Consider the following 14,089-nt stretch of genomic DNA (forward strand, 5'->3'; position numbering starts at 1 on the left):
CTATGTATACAGAGAAAAAGTATACAAATATACAAGAAAAGACACAAAATCCAAAAGAGAAGAGAGGATGCACATGAACGTGCACACACACAAACAGCTAGAGAGACACCCAGGCAAGTCTGTAGGTAAAAGAGGCACCTATGCAAATACAGAGGGGAAAAAATGCAAATAGAAACAGAAGGGAAAAGTGGGGGTAAACTTCTATTAAGGAAGGTCTCCATCTTGTGGCAGTGCTTGGTGTTACTACCAATTAAGCTGTTTCGTTTCCGTTTCCAACCATCCATCCTTGCATGCATTCGTCCACCAATCCAACTGATATTTTTCAGCACATGCTATGTGGCAAGCATGTTCTAGAGCTTCAGGATAGGGTAGGGAACAAAATTCCCCGCCTTCACGAAGGTTATGTCCCACTTGGAGCTTACGTGGGTGGTAATTTGACAGATATAAAGTGTGGTATGTTAGGTCAGAAAAAAATCACAAAGTAGGGATGAGATTATGAACAACTGGTGGGGGAGGGAGTAAGCATTGTCAGTAGGGTGACCAAGGAAGGCTTCACTGAGGTTACTTTTGAGTAAAGGGCCAGATTATATAGACTTTGGCTTTTGCTCCGAGTGAGGCGGGGTAATGCTGGAGGAGTTTGAACACAGGAGGGATGTTATATGACATCATCACTCTGACTGCAGAGTAGAGCAGGCTCTAGGGAACCCAGACCAGTTAAAGCTACTGTAATTCTACAGGTGAGAGATGAGGCAGGCTTGCATCAGGAAGGTGGCAGTGGGGATGGTAAAAATGGTAGGATTCTAGATATATTCTGAAAATGAATTCAACAGATTATCTAATGGGCTGGATATGGGGTAGAGGAAAAGGGACGGTAAAGGAAGATAGAATTTCTTCATATTAATTCCGTGCATTAAGTGAAATTAAGCTAAATTTTTTCATTTTTATTCCAAAACTTTTAGGTTGGCTTTAATTGTATATAAAACAACAAAACCTCAAGAGTTAAAAGTTAAGTTTGTATGGGAAATGTAGTTATAGTACAACTGAAAGTTGAGGAATATTTACTCAAAGTGACACCTTTGGTTTTTGGTTTTAAAATAGTTATCCTGAAGTTCTTCTTTCTTCAAATAATTAGCTGACATTAGTATCACTCAGATTACTAAAAGCAAGTTAGAAGAAGGGTTTCCAGGACACACTGCTGTTCACTCCTCTGCTAATTTATAATTGCTCAGCCTGAATGACTCATGTGAGCACAGTGGCGAGCTCCCGCCTGAACACCAGGACATTCATGGCTAGCTCTGCTCTGGAGAATCTGAGGCAAAGGAAAGGCAAATAAGGGCTGACAATGACCTATTGGGGAGGATTTTCCCACAAGGCTGAGAAGATTAGAGCGAGCATCTATGATGAAATCGCTGTGTGAATCTCTTAGGGAACAGGCTGACCTCAGTTTGGGGCAAGTGGCTAACAGACTACCCACTTAGTGTGAACAAATGCCTGTCCTTCTAAAAGTTGCTCTCAGCAGGGTTCATGACTACAGAATTAGTAAAGAAGAGCCAGTTATTACGAGGCAGAGTCCCATTCAGAGCATCAGGGAAGCAACATTGGGAGTGAAGCATCTTCCTTGGGGTTTATCGCTGGGATCTCGCCAGTGGCCAGCCTCAGGTCAGGATAGATTCCTTTGTCCAGAAGACTGAAACAAGGGCTCTCCCAGGATCAGCTGATCTCTTGGCTTCCACATCCTTGCTGAGCAAGCTCCTGTCTTGGTTGAATAGGTTTTCTTAACTTTTCTCATTGCCCAACCTTTTGGCCTAATCTGTGTCTTACTATGTTTGTTGTAATTCCTCTCCACCCCTAGGAGATCAGCAAGGAGGAGTTTATAATAAAAATAATTGTAATAATTACCTTTAATCTTCAAAGGATAATTTTAGAGATAAGTTTATAAACAAAGTACAACTGTGATAAGATCCTGGCAGGACACTTCTGACTTTAATCAGATTTTATGACTACTGTTACCAGTCTGGGTAAGGTATTTTGGCTGTACTTGTCAAGGAAGGTACTGAAGAGGGGATCAAGACCCCATGTGGGTATGATGAGTAATGAAAACTGTTTTTTATGAGTTACGTATTTTTTTTTTTTTTTTAGATTTTTTGATGTGGACCATTTTTAAGATTTTTATTAAATTTGTTACAATATTGCTTCTGTTTTATGTTTTGGTTTTTCTGGCCACGAGGCAGATGGGAATCTTAGCTCCTGGACCAGGGATCAAACCCTCACCCCCTGCATTGGAAGGCAAAGTCTTAACCACTGGACCCCCAAGTGGACCCCCAAGTGGACCCCCAACCAATCCCTGTATTGGTTTTCTATTGCTGCATAAAGAGTTATCACAACACAGGGGTGTAAAGCAACATAGATTTGTCAGCTTCTGCAGATGGATTCCGTCTGGGCTCAGCTGAGTTCTCTGCTTAGGGTCTCCCAAGGCTGAGATCAAGGTGCTGGCCAGCTAGGCTCTTACTTGGAGTATCAGAGGAAGAATCCATTTCCAAGGCTGTTGGCAGAATTCAGTTCCTGTGTTATAGAACAGAAGCCCTCATTTCCTGGTCATTGGCTGGCTGCTCTCCCATCTAGAGGCTGCCCCATTTCTCATTACATCCTCCCCCACCTCAAAAGCCAGCAACGGTGTGTCCGGCCCTCTCAAGATTCTAATCTCTGACTTTGTTTTCTGCCACCAAAGAAAACTCTGCTTTTTTTTTTTTTTTTGCGGTACGCGGGCCTCTCACTGCGGTGGCCTCTCCCGTTGCGGAGCACAGGCTCCGGACGCGCAGGCTCAGCGGCCATGGCTCACGGGCCCAGCCGCTCCGCGGCATGTGGGATCCTCCCGGACCGGGGCACGAACCCGTGTCCCCTGCATCGGCAGGCAGACTCCCAACCACTGCGCCACCAGGGAAGCCCCAAACTCTGCTTTTAAAAGGGTTAGTGTGATTACATTAGGCTTACTCTGATAAACTTTTATCTTTTAAAAAAAAATTTTTTATTATTTTTATTTTATTTTATTTTTAAAATCTTTATTGGAGTATAATTGCTTTACAATGGTGTGTTAGTTTCTGCTTTATAACAAAGTGAATCAGCTATACATATACATACATCCCCATATCCCCTCCCTCTTGTGTCTCCCTCCCACCCTCCCTATCCCACCCCTCTAGGTGGTCACAAAGCCCGGAGCTGATCTCCCTGTGCTATGTGGCTGCTTCCCACTAGCTATCTATTTTACATTTGGTAGTGTATATATAAGTCCATGCCACTCTCTCACTTCATCCCAGCTTCCCCTTCCCCCTCCCCATGTCCTCAAGTCCATTCTCTACATCTGCGTCTTTATTCCTGTCCTGCCCATAGGCTCTGCAGAACATTTTTTTGTTTTTTGATAAACTTATCTTAAGGTCAATTGTGCTTAACATCATAATCAGAGGAGTGCTGTTTGGTCATATTCACAGGTTCCAGGAATAAGGTCTGAAATCCTGGAGGCCATTTAAAAAATTCTTTGTAGCTACCAGAAGTTCTGGCTTCTGGCATAATGGAATGGAAAGGCTGACAAATCCTCTCTCCAGAAAGCTTCTATGAGAGCTGGATGAAGTAAAGCACATTCACACACACACACACACACACACACACACACACACACACACACATTTCCAAGCTCTGCAATTCAATCAAAGGCACATGACAATTGGTAAGTATCTACTGGTGGGTGAAAACTCCTGAACTCTGGATAAGAATGCTGAGTCTGGGTGTTTTTTGTTTTTGTTTTTTTAATTGAAGTATAGTTGATTTACAGTGTTTCAGGTGTACAGCAAAGGGATTCAGTTATGCATATATATATATTCTTTTCCAGATTATTTTCCATTATACATTATTATAAAATATTGAATATAGTTCCCTGTGCTGCAGAGTAGGCCCTTGTTGTTTGTCTGTTTTATATATAGTAGTGTGTATCTGTTAACCTCAAATTCCTAATTTACCCCACCGCCCCCCTCCCCCCCCTTTTCCCCTTTGGTAACCATAAGTTTGTTTTCTATGTCTGTGAAGACTGGGTAGCTGGGGTTGTTTCCATCCTCTCCTGTATGCTGCTCTCCCTACCCCCATGAAAACATTAAGTTTTACTGCCTCTGCCAGGGGCGGCTCACTTGATTTGGAGTGTAGTCAGGGTAAGTGTGATCTTGGTGGCAAAGAAACAGGGAGCTTCTGGAGCTGTTTGGGGCAAACAGTGGACTGGCAGGTGAACTGGCAGATTTAACACAGAGATCTGGGAGGTGAGATAGCCACAGGGGGCCTGAAAGTTTCTCCACACATCCTGGGTTCACTGGAGGCTGTGTGTATACACGGCAGGCACCAGAGGGATTCCAGGCCACCCACAAACACGTGGCTGATGGCGTCTGCACATGTGGAAGTCAATGCTGGGACTGATTTGAAAATAGCCTGAAGTTTGGGTGTGCTCCCTGTCCACACTCAGATCCACTGGCGGAAAGTGGAAACCTTACCTGCTCAAGGGGTTGGACACAACCTCTGACCAACCTATGGCTGAACACTAAGCTAAGTAGACACAGGGGTGACCCCTAGGGAATCAAGATTAAAAATGAAAACAATAAAAAAAAATGAGCAGAGATATCAGTGAACACACACTACTGGAAGAGGGACTTCATATTATATTTAGTCCAGGTCTGAGACCTGGATAGAGTGCATAGAGCAGCTATTTGAAGACTTGAGAACTAAATAATAGTAGGTGGTGTCGGAAGGAAGACCAGAATTTAAACTAACACTGAATTGATGATGAGTTTACCATTTTCTTCCTGGTATCTCCTGGCATTGGGCGCCAAGATACAGTAAAAAAAAGAGCACCAGGAGAAGCTCTTTAGTTCAGGCTCAAAGAACAGGTGGGGACTCCTAACACTCAGAGAATGTAGCGATTCCCCCTTTGTTTGTTCTATTGTGCACCCAAGGAACACCACTGTGGCAGTGCAGTGGCCCCAGTGAGATTCTGCAGGAGCCAAAACCTTGGGGAAGGGAATCTTTTTTTTTTTTTTTTTTCAATCTCCAGCCCTTCTGGAAGGGGAGAGGGGCTGGAACTGGACCTAATCATTAATGACCAATTATGCCTATGTAATAAAGCCTCCATAACAATCCTAATCAAAGGGGTTTGGAGAACTTCCTGGTTGGTAAACGTGGAGGTGCTGGAGAGGGCATGGAAGCTCCACATGCCTTCCCACATACCTTGTCCTATGCACCTCTTCTATCTGGCTGTTTCTAACTTATATCCTTTTTTTTTTTTGGTCTTGGGACTATCATTTTATTTGTATTTTTTAGACATGGGAAAGACGTAAAAGATTTGGGGAAAGCTCATTTTAAATATCTAGGATTCTGCATTTAAATCACTTTGGAAGTCTATGTTTTTGCTTCACTTTAATAGTGTTTTTTTTTAATTAATTCTTTTTACATCTTTATTGGAGTATAATTGCTTTACAATGGTGTGTTAGTTTCTGCTTTATAACAAAGTGAATCAGTTATACCCTTTAATAGTTATTATTCACCAGTTTAATAGTTGCCTATTTCAAAATTGTAATGATCTATAGCACAGGGACAACTTGGACTTTTGATTGGCTTGTGACATGAGAGGCAGTCTTGAGGTACTGAGCCCTTTAACCTTTGGGACCTGACAGTAACTCCAGGTAGATAGTGTCAAAAATGACTTGAATTATAGGACACCAAGTTGGTTTCTTCAAAGAATGGGAGAATTGTTTAGTGTGGGAAAAAAATCACACATTTTGTGTCAAAAGCATTCAGTGAGTAGGGAGAAAACAGGAAAGTTTTCCCTTTCAACTGTATATGTGTGTTTCACTGAAATCAGATAAGGCAGCACCAAGTGTCAAGTTTTAGCTTTTCACAGCTATGCAAGGGAGTGAGTTCCAATGTTTCCGTCATTCCAGGAAAAGAGACTAAAATGGAGCAGCCAGTGCGGGAGGGGGAAAATGAAAGAAGTGGGGCATCAGAGTAGCTGAAAGAGCCAAGTATTTCAAGCCATGGAGAGGAGTTATCAAGATAGTGTTTGTGTCCATGCCAATTCCAAGAGATCCCAGGCCTCACAAACCAGGCTAAGCTACATTAAGAGGAGGGTAAAATAGTTTTGTGAAGGAAAATGATGCTAATAATTGGGAGCAGCCTCAGAAATCTTTTCAGTGTAGCCTTGGGGAAAGAAGAGATTGAAAGATTAAAAGGTCCGTATTCTCCAGTGCTCAAAATGTTAACTTTGAAATCTTCATACCCTGTGAGCAAGGTCAGAGTAGCTAATATGTCCTCCTTGGAAGTTAAACACAACGCATAAATCATGATCCATTCTTTCAGATACAGCAAAGAAGAAGTAGGAGGGAAGAAGAGAGAATATTACATTCTTCATTTTACACGCTGTGCTTCTCCTCTTCTAACCCCCATGACAGAATTTAAACTTCTTGTTTAAATTCCTTTATCCGGATAGACTGTAAAATAGATTGTAATATCCACAAGGGGCCCATAGACCATGTATTTTGGCATATAGCAGGCATTTCATAAATATATGTTAAACTAGATTGAGCCTTCCTCTTTTCCCAAAATAAGAGGAGAGATAAAATCTTCCTATGAGGTTAAGGGAAATAAGAATATAGTTGGATATAACTATATAAATGGGGTATTGAAAGCAGATGAATTTACATTTTGAGTTAGAGTCAAGATCAGCTGTTGAGTATGAGAGGGAATTCCCCAGATGATGGGTCACAGAATGTTGGAATGCCTTGGAGAGCCGAGGGAATAAAGGACTAATGAAAGAGCTACCTATTGACTTTTATTTTGAAAGTATGTGGGACTGAAGATGTCAGAAATACCAGTTTCATTAGGAGGCTTCTGGGAGAGGCATCAGGTGAAAGCTTACTCTTGCCTCTATCATGTGTTACTTTGTCACAATCATTGCTTTTCCCTTGCCCACAGAAACCAGTCATAACAGCCTGGTCACTGGTGTCAACAACTTAGTACTAGAGTCCTGATGAAAACAGGCAAATACAGGACAATGTATGGGGTCCTTGACTCTCTTCACCTCCAACATCACAGGGATTGTAGAGTATATCTAGGGAGGTGGACTTCTCCCAGTGCTGTTGCTTCCTAAGGGGTTTAAAGGTAAAGCTGGACCAGAAGAGCTGCTGGTGAGTCAACCAGAACAATCAACAGTGACTTGTGTGGTGCTTTGGGGTTTATTGGCTCCCCTCTGATCTGTCTTTGAACTTGTGGAGACTGACAAAGACTAGAGCCAGTCTTTGGTCCTTTCCTCCTGCACAGTACCAGACAAAGCAACTCATACTCCTGGGATAACATAAGTACACAGGTTAAAAGAAATAGACACCTGATAACTAAGAGAGAGACAACAAAGTGGACAGCATATACCATCTGACAATAATGACCAGAATAGATCATCAATCTTAGTATCTATCAAAAAAAATGTAAGGCAAAATTATAACGAACAAAGAAGGACACTGCACACTAGCATCATAAAACTATTGATTCAGTAGCACAGTATATCAAGCAACAACAGATGCAACTGCAGGAGGAAATGAATACACTGACAAGTCTTTTTTTTTTTTTTGGCTGCACCACACGGCATGTGGGATCTTAGTTCCCCAACCAGGGATCAAACCCAGGAGCCCTAACCACTGGACCACCAGGGAATTCCCAGAATACACTGACAACTCTTGTTGAAGATTTTAATCTTAGAAACAGCTGGGTCAAGCAGGAAAAAATAAGCGGACATAGCCAAAACATGAACAGTTAATAATCATGAACTATCAGGCATCAACAGAAATATATAATCAACAAACAGAGGGTGATCTATATTATTCAGGCTATATTTCCCACTAAAATGAAAAGTGAACAAAGCTAGATTTAAAAAATTCCCAGGTATGGAAATAGATAACATATTACTAAATCCATGTAAGGTAATCACGAAAAAATTAAATAAGCTCTGCTACCAACTCAAAAAGTTTGAGAGAGATTGATAAACACTAAAAAAAAGGAAGGAAATAAAGGCAGAAATCAGATAGAGAACAAAAAATATACTAAATCAGTAAAACTAAGGTCTTGTTCTTTGAAAAGGTTAACACTTTAAAATTTTGATTAGCAAGACTGATCAAGGAATAAAAGAGGTGAGGCAAATAAGCAATACACAGAATGTAAAATGGGAAATAACTATAGAAAGGTAAACCAGAGATTAAAATATGAGGGTATTATGAGTAACAATATGTTAATAAATTTCAGATCTTACATGAAGTGGATAAATTCCTAAGGAAACTATAAAATGCCAAAATTTGTTCAAGAAAAGATTTAAAAATCAAAATGGTAACTAACCACAGACTTTCACTTCAAAAATTCCAACCCCAGAGGGCTTTATGGGTGAATCCAAGCAAATTTCCAAAGAAGAGTTAATTTTAATCGTATTCAAGTTGTTTCAGAAAAGAGAAAAAGAACAAAACCTGTCCACCAAATTTGATAAGGCTATCGTAATTCTGATCCCAAAATCAGATAAGGCAGAAAGGAAAGAAAATTATAGGCTCATTTCACTTATGCATAGCTGCAGAAGTCCTCAAACAAATAGTGGCTAACTGAATGCAACAGTCCATTAAACCTGATAAATCATGATCACCTTTGTTTTGCCAAGGAATGTAAGGATAGTTTGACATCAGAAAAACTCTATAAATGTAATTCATGACACTAATATAAAATAGGAGAAAAATATAATATTTTAATTGTGCAGAAAATATTTGATAAGGTTTAGCATCTATTTATGATTACAAAATCTTCACAATCTTGGAATAAATGAGAACTTCCTTAACTCAGTAAAAACTTATACAATGAATGCTATATACCCGATGGGGAAACTTTAAAATCAAGAACAAGATAAAGTTCCCTAATAACATTGGGACTGTTTAATACTGTATGAAGTTCCAGGCAAATGACTTAAAGAAAGAAAAATGAGAGGTTTACATGTTAAAGGAATAGATAAAACTCATTTTTTTCAAATGTGATCATTTACTAAAAAAAACCGGTCAGAATCAACCAAGAAGCTGTTAGAACTAATAAGAGTATTCTACCAGGTTTGCAGACCCTAGGTAAATTTACAAAAATCATTTTTTACATACCAGTAATTACCAGTGGAAGCTATAATGGAAAATGTACAATAGCAATAGAACATCTTATATTTAACTTAACCATTTAATAATTATTATGGAAAAACTGAATACGTACAAAATGGATTGAATTGTATAAAGAACTCCCATGTATCTATCAATCATCCAGCTTTAGCAGTTATCAACATATGACAAATCTTGTTTTATCAATACCTCCACCCATTGACATTATTTTGAAACAAATCCAATATTATACAATTTAATTTGTAAATATTTCTATTTATATCTCTAAATAAGAACTTAGGAAAAAGACGACCACAATACCATTATCATATGTAAAAAATTAACAATTCTTAATATTAAATATCCAGTCAGGTTTCATATTTCCCAACTGTCTTATAAAAGTGCTTTTACTTCATGAAAGTTTGTATGAGTCAGGATTCACATCAGATGTTCACACTGAAATTGGTTGATACACCCATTTTTAAGTGTGCTGTCAATACAGTGGTGTTAAATATTTTCATATTATTGTGCAAGCACCACCAATATTAACCCCCAGGACTCTTCATTTACTCAGACTGAAACTATTAAACAGTAACTCCCCTTTCCCCAGGCCCTGAAAACCACTATTCTACTTTCTGTTTCTGTAAATTTGACTATTCTAGGAACATGAAATAAGTGAAACCACACAGTGTTTGTGGGGGCTTTTTATGTTTTTTGATTGGTTTATTTTACTTACAATGTCCTCCACGTTTATCCTAGGTGTAAAACGTCTCAGAATTTTCTTCCATTTTTAGGCTGAATGATATTCCTTTGCATGCATTTTACTCATTAATTCATTTATTTTGGATATTTGTGTTGCTTCCACTCCTGTTGAGTATTTACGTATCAGTACAATGGGATTTTTGTTAACACATGGTAATTGTTTTTAATTTTCAGAAGGTAAACATAGATAGCATACAAATATTAAAATTTGAGCTAAATTTTTGCTTATATCATACAAGAGAGCTTTTTATGTTTTTAAATAGTAATTACAACATACATGAATTATCAGTTTATAAAATACATTTTCTTATTATGAAGTTTCCACTTGTGTTTAAGTATTTTATCAAATATGAAATCATTATCTCAACTTTTCAATGGACCTAAGTGATATATCTATGCATTTTCTTTTTAGGTGAAATAAATGTATAAAAACAATCAGTCATCATGAATATAACTGACTAGTTCATATACTAATAGTGTTTAGATTCTTTAATGGAAAGATCAACTAAATGTGTCAAAATGAGTGGTAGGTAATTACATTTTCTTAAGATGTAATAGTGTTTTATTATTTGTTTAATTAAAATTCCTGTCTATATTTTCACATCACATAAGTGAGACTATTTGCCACTAATTAGAATGTTTGTAAACATATGCAAAGAGGATTCTAAGGAATAATTTCCAGCAAAATTGACTATGGAAACAAAGGGTGGTGAAACTTTTAAATGGGGAATTAACACATCTTGCAAATAAAATATGTACAGTGACATTAAGTGGAAGAAAAAAAGCTCTACTCTAGTGTAGGAAAAGGAATATTTAATACTGTACAAATAAATATTTTCTTCTTTTTTCTTCACTATGGTTTCAGAACAGTAGAGAGTTTCTGTCTTTTCTTCTGTCTCCACAGTCTTTCACTTAGAATTGTGCTACATTGTGATATCTTTAAATTACAAACCCATCTCTTTCACAATGCTATCAGAAGGCACAAATATATCCTCTCTTCTTTTCTCATAGAGTAAGCATAGAATACTGTCTATAATTTTTCTTTCTATGTTTTTCTGATCCCTGTTACCCTCACTTAACAAGGAAACTATAAATCTTTTCCCGCAGGATACTTGGATGATTAATCTATCTATTCTGTAAAAAATAAAATAGTAACAGTCAAATAATTTATTTGATTGCACTGACATGTTATTACAAGCGTTTTAACCTGATGGCTGTGTCAGCTAACTTACGTTTTAGTTCTTCAGATTGTAGGATAGATAATAGAATGAATTTTATTTGTAACACTATATAGAGAAAGTGGTAAAACTGTGGATTTTCTGGAGTTCAAATTTCATAAGCAAAACTAATAAATATTAAGAGACTAATATGACTTACCTAAGATAAAAACGATGAACCCCAATAATCAGGATCTTCAACACCTCTGAGTGGCATCCTCCTAATGTATCTCTCTGAGTGGAGACAGGCTCTCCTAGTCTTGCAGCATCAGACTTGCTCATATCAGGGCCAGGAGTTACCTATTAAGGGGTGTGGCCTATTGCTAACTTATGCTAAAATTACTATCTTATTAATATGCCAGAGCTGCAAAAAGTATGACGCTTTAGATGCCAAAGATGTTTAATTTTCAAGGATTTTATAGATTCCTAGAATTTCAGTATACTTCCCTTGCATGCATTCAGAAAACTGTAATTCATTAAAATACGAAAAAAAATCATTTATAAGAAAAAGTGAAATGTAAATAAATGTCCTTGGAAAAGTATTATGATTTTAAAATAGAAAAAAATTACAGTAAGGAGTGGGTTAATCTGATTCTCCACATACTTGCTTACATTTTGATAAGCAGGGAAGATTAAAGAGTGTGTTATTGAGAGATAAGATTTTGTCAAACCTTAGAAATTAAATTAATAAAGTTTATGATAGAATTCAGCTTTTTTTTTCATTTTTGAACCCCATTTGATAGAATTACTATATGGTATTAGTTTGTATCTATGTGATACAATTTTATTTTATTTTATATTTTACATGTCTGTTTGTGTCTAAGTAATAAAATCCATGATAATAGCAAGGACAGTTACAGAAGATTATATTTTTGGTGCCAAGAGCTTTGCAATTTGATTCTACTTGGGCTAATTTTCATGATTTTATTATTATATTACTTTATATTTTCAGTTCCCAGGAAAAGCATGATTCTTGGATCCATTTTTACTACTCCTGTGACCTTGTCTTTTCTAAGAGTAAATATAAGCATCAACTTCCACAACTGTAAATTTTTTAAATTATATAAATGTAATTTTACATGTATAAATATATATTTACATTATATATATACATATATATATATATATATATATATATATCATGGAATAGTTGGTTGGAAATGCTGCCACTGTAAAACATGAGATATTGTAGTTGCTTAAACCAGGTGAGCTAAACTAATTCCTCCTAGATTTTAGTTATACTTCTGCCTTTGTATGTTAAGTCTTATCAAAGTGTCACGTCTTACTCTGATTTAGAACATAATTGACCACCTGAGTGATATCTACATTTAAAGTCAAGCTGCATTATTTCCTGTGCAAAACCTCTGACTCCTAGCTAAGTACAAGTAGTACATCATGGACAGGTAGTATATCAGGTTTCAAGAGTATAACAATCATTTTCAATAAATTTGCAACTTTCTTGTTCTGAATGCCGCTTTGTCTCAGTCACAGATCTGTCAAACAATGTTCTGGTAACACAGGGTTGCCCCTGTTAGGTGGGGGAAATAGACACTGAGAAATGTAGATCAAATGTTCTGTGAGTTCCCAGGGACATGAGAATGATGATCAAGACAAGATCCATAGCAGAGTGAAAGATAGACATGCCAGAATTTCATCAGGACACTGAAATTACAGTTAGCCTGGGTGTCTAAATTGAGATTATTTTAGGACTATTTATAAATATGTGGGCATAATATAAGGAAACCAAAGAAAGGTTGTACCAGACCCTCATTTTATTATTTTTTTCACATTTATTTGATTACTTTATTTTACTTTTGTAATAGACCTTTATTGGAGTATAATTGCTTCACAGTACTGTGTTAGTTTCTGTTATACACCAAAGTGAATCAGCCATATGCATACATGTGTCCCCATATCCCCTCCCTCTTGAGCCTCCCTCCCACCCTCCCTATCCCACCCCTCTAGGTCATCGCAAAGCACCGAACTGATCTCCCTGTGCTATGCTGCTGCTTCCCACTAGCTAACTATTTTACATTTGGTAGTATATATATGTCAATGCTACTCTCAGGAAACATGTGGAAATGGAAGACCTTGCAGACTTCACAAAGACAGACTGTTGGAAAAAGCCATCTAATAGGTGCTCAGACTGGGCTAGAATGCAGAGTCAGGAAGTTGCACATGAGCACACAGGAAGTAAAGGAAATAAATATCACGCTGCTGTTGCCCTCTCCACTGCTGGGGTTAGGGAACACACTTGGTAATTCTTGGGACATAGATTCTGAGAAAGAGATAGGCATGCAGGAAGTTTATTGTGGAATGACTTTAGAATCAACTCCTTTGCAATGAAGGAAGCAGAACTGGGCAAAGGGAGGTGTTGTACCCTGATAGAGTCACAAGGTCTCAGCTAACCCAGGAGGAGTTCAGATATGTTCCTACCAAGTTTCATGTCATAGGGCAAGTCACCCTTTGTGCCCCTACAGGAGGAGCACTGCTTGAACGTGGCCTACCCACAGGAAGGGAGCATAACTCTGAGCAAAGCAGTTTTTTTTAAGTAAGAAAAGTGCCCTGAGAAAGACTAGCTGAGAATGTCTGATACTAGCACTCCTAGTAGCTGGAAGAACAAGTACTTCAGCCCTGAAAGGGGAAGGGTAATATAGGAGCACAGAATAATGTATGGAACACTTCATAAGCCATATGCAATGAGAAGTCTAAGTGAAGGGGACCCTTGACTGCCACTCACCTAGATTTGCTTTCTGTAGCACAAACCATGTGATTCATGGGATGGAACACAAAGAACATACCAAGCAAGAATAATTAGTTCAATAAAAATATGGTTTCCTTAAGGTGTAAAATTACAGAGCAGTTTGGAATTTGCCCATAAGGATCATGCTGGAATGGGGAGCTCAAAACATTTTCTGA

This window comes from Tursiops truncatus, chromosome 3, assembly GCF_011762595.2.
Source record: "Tursiops truncatus isolate mTurTru1 chromosome 3, mTurTru1.mat.Y, whole genome shotgun sequence".
Lineage (NCBI taxonomy): Eukaryota > Metazoa > Chordata > Mammalia > Artiodactyla > Delphinidae > Tursiops > Tursiops truncatus.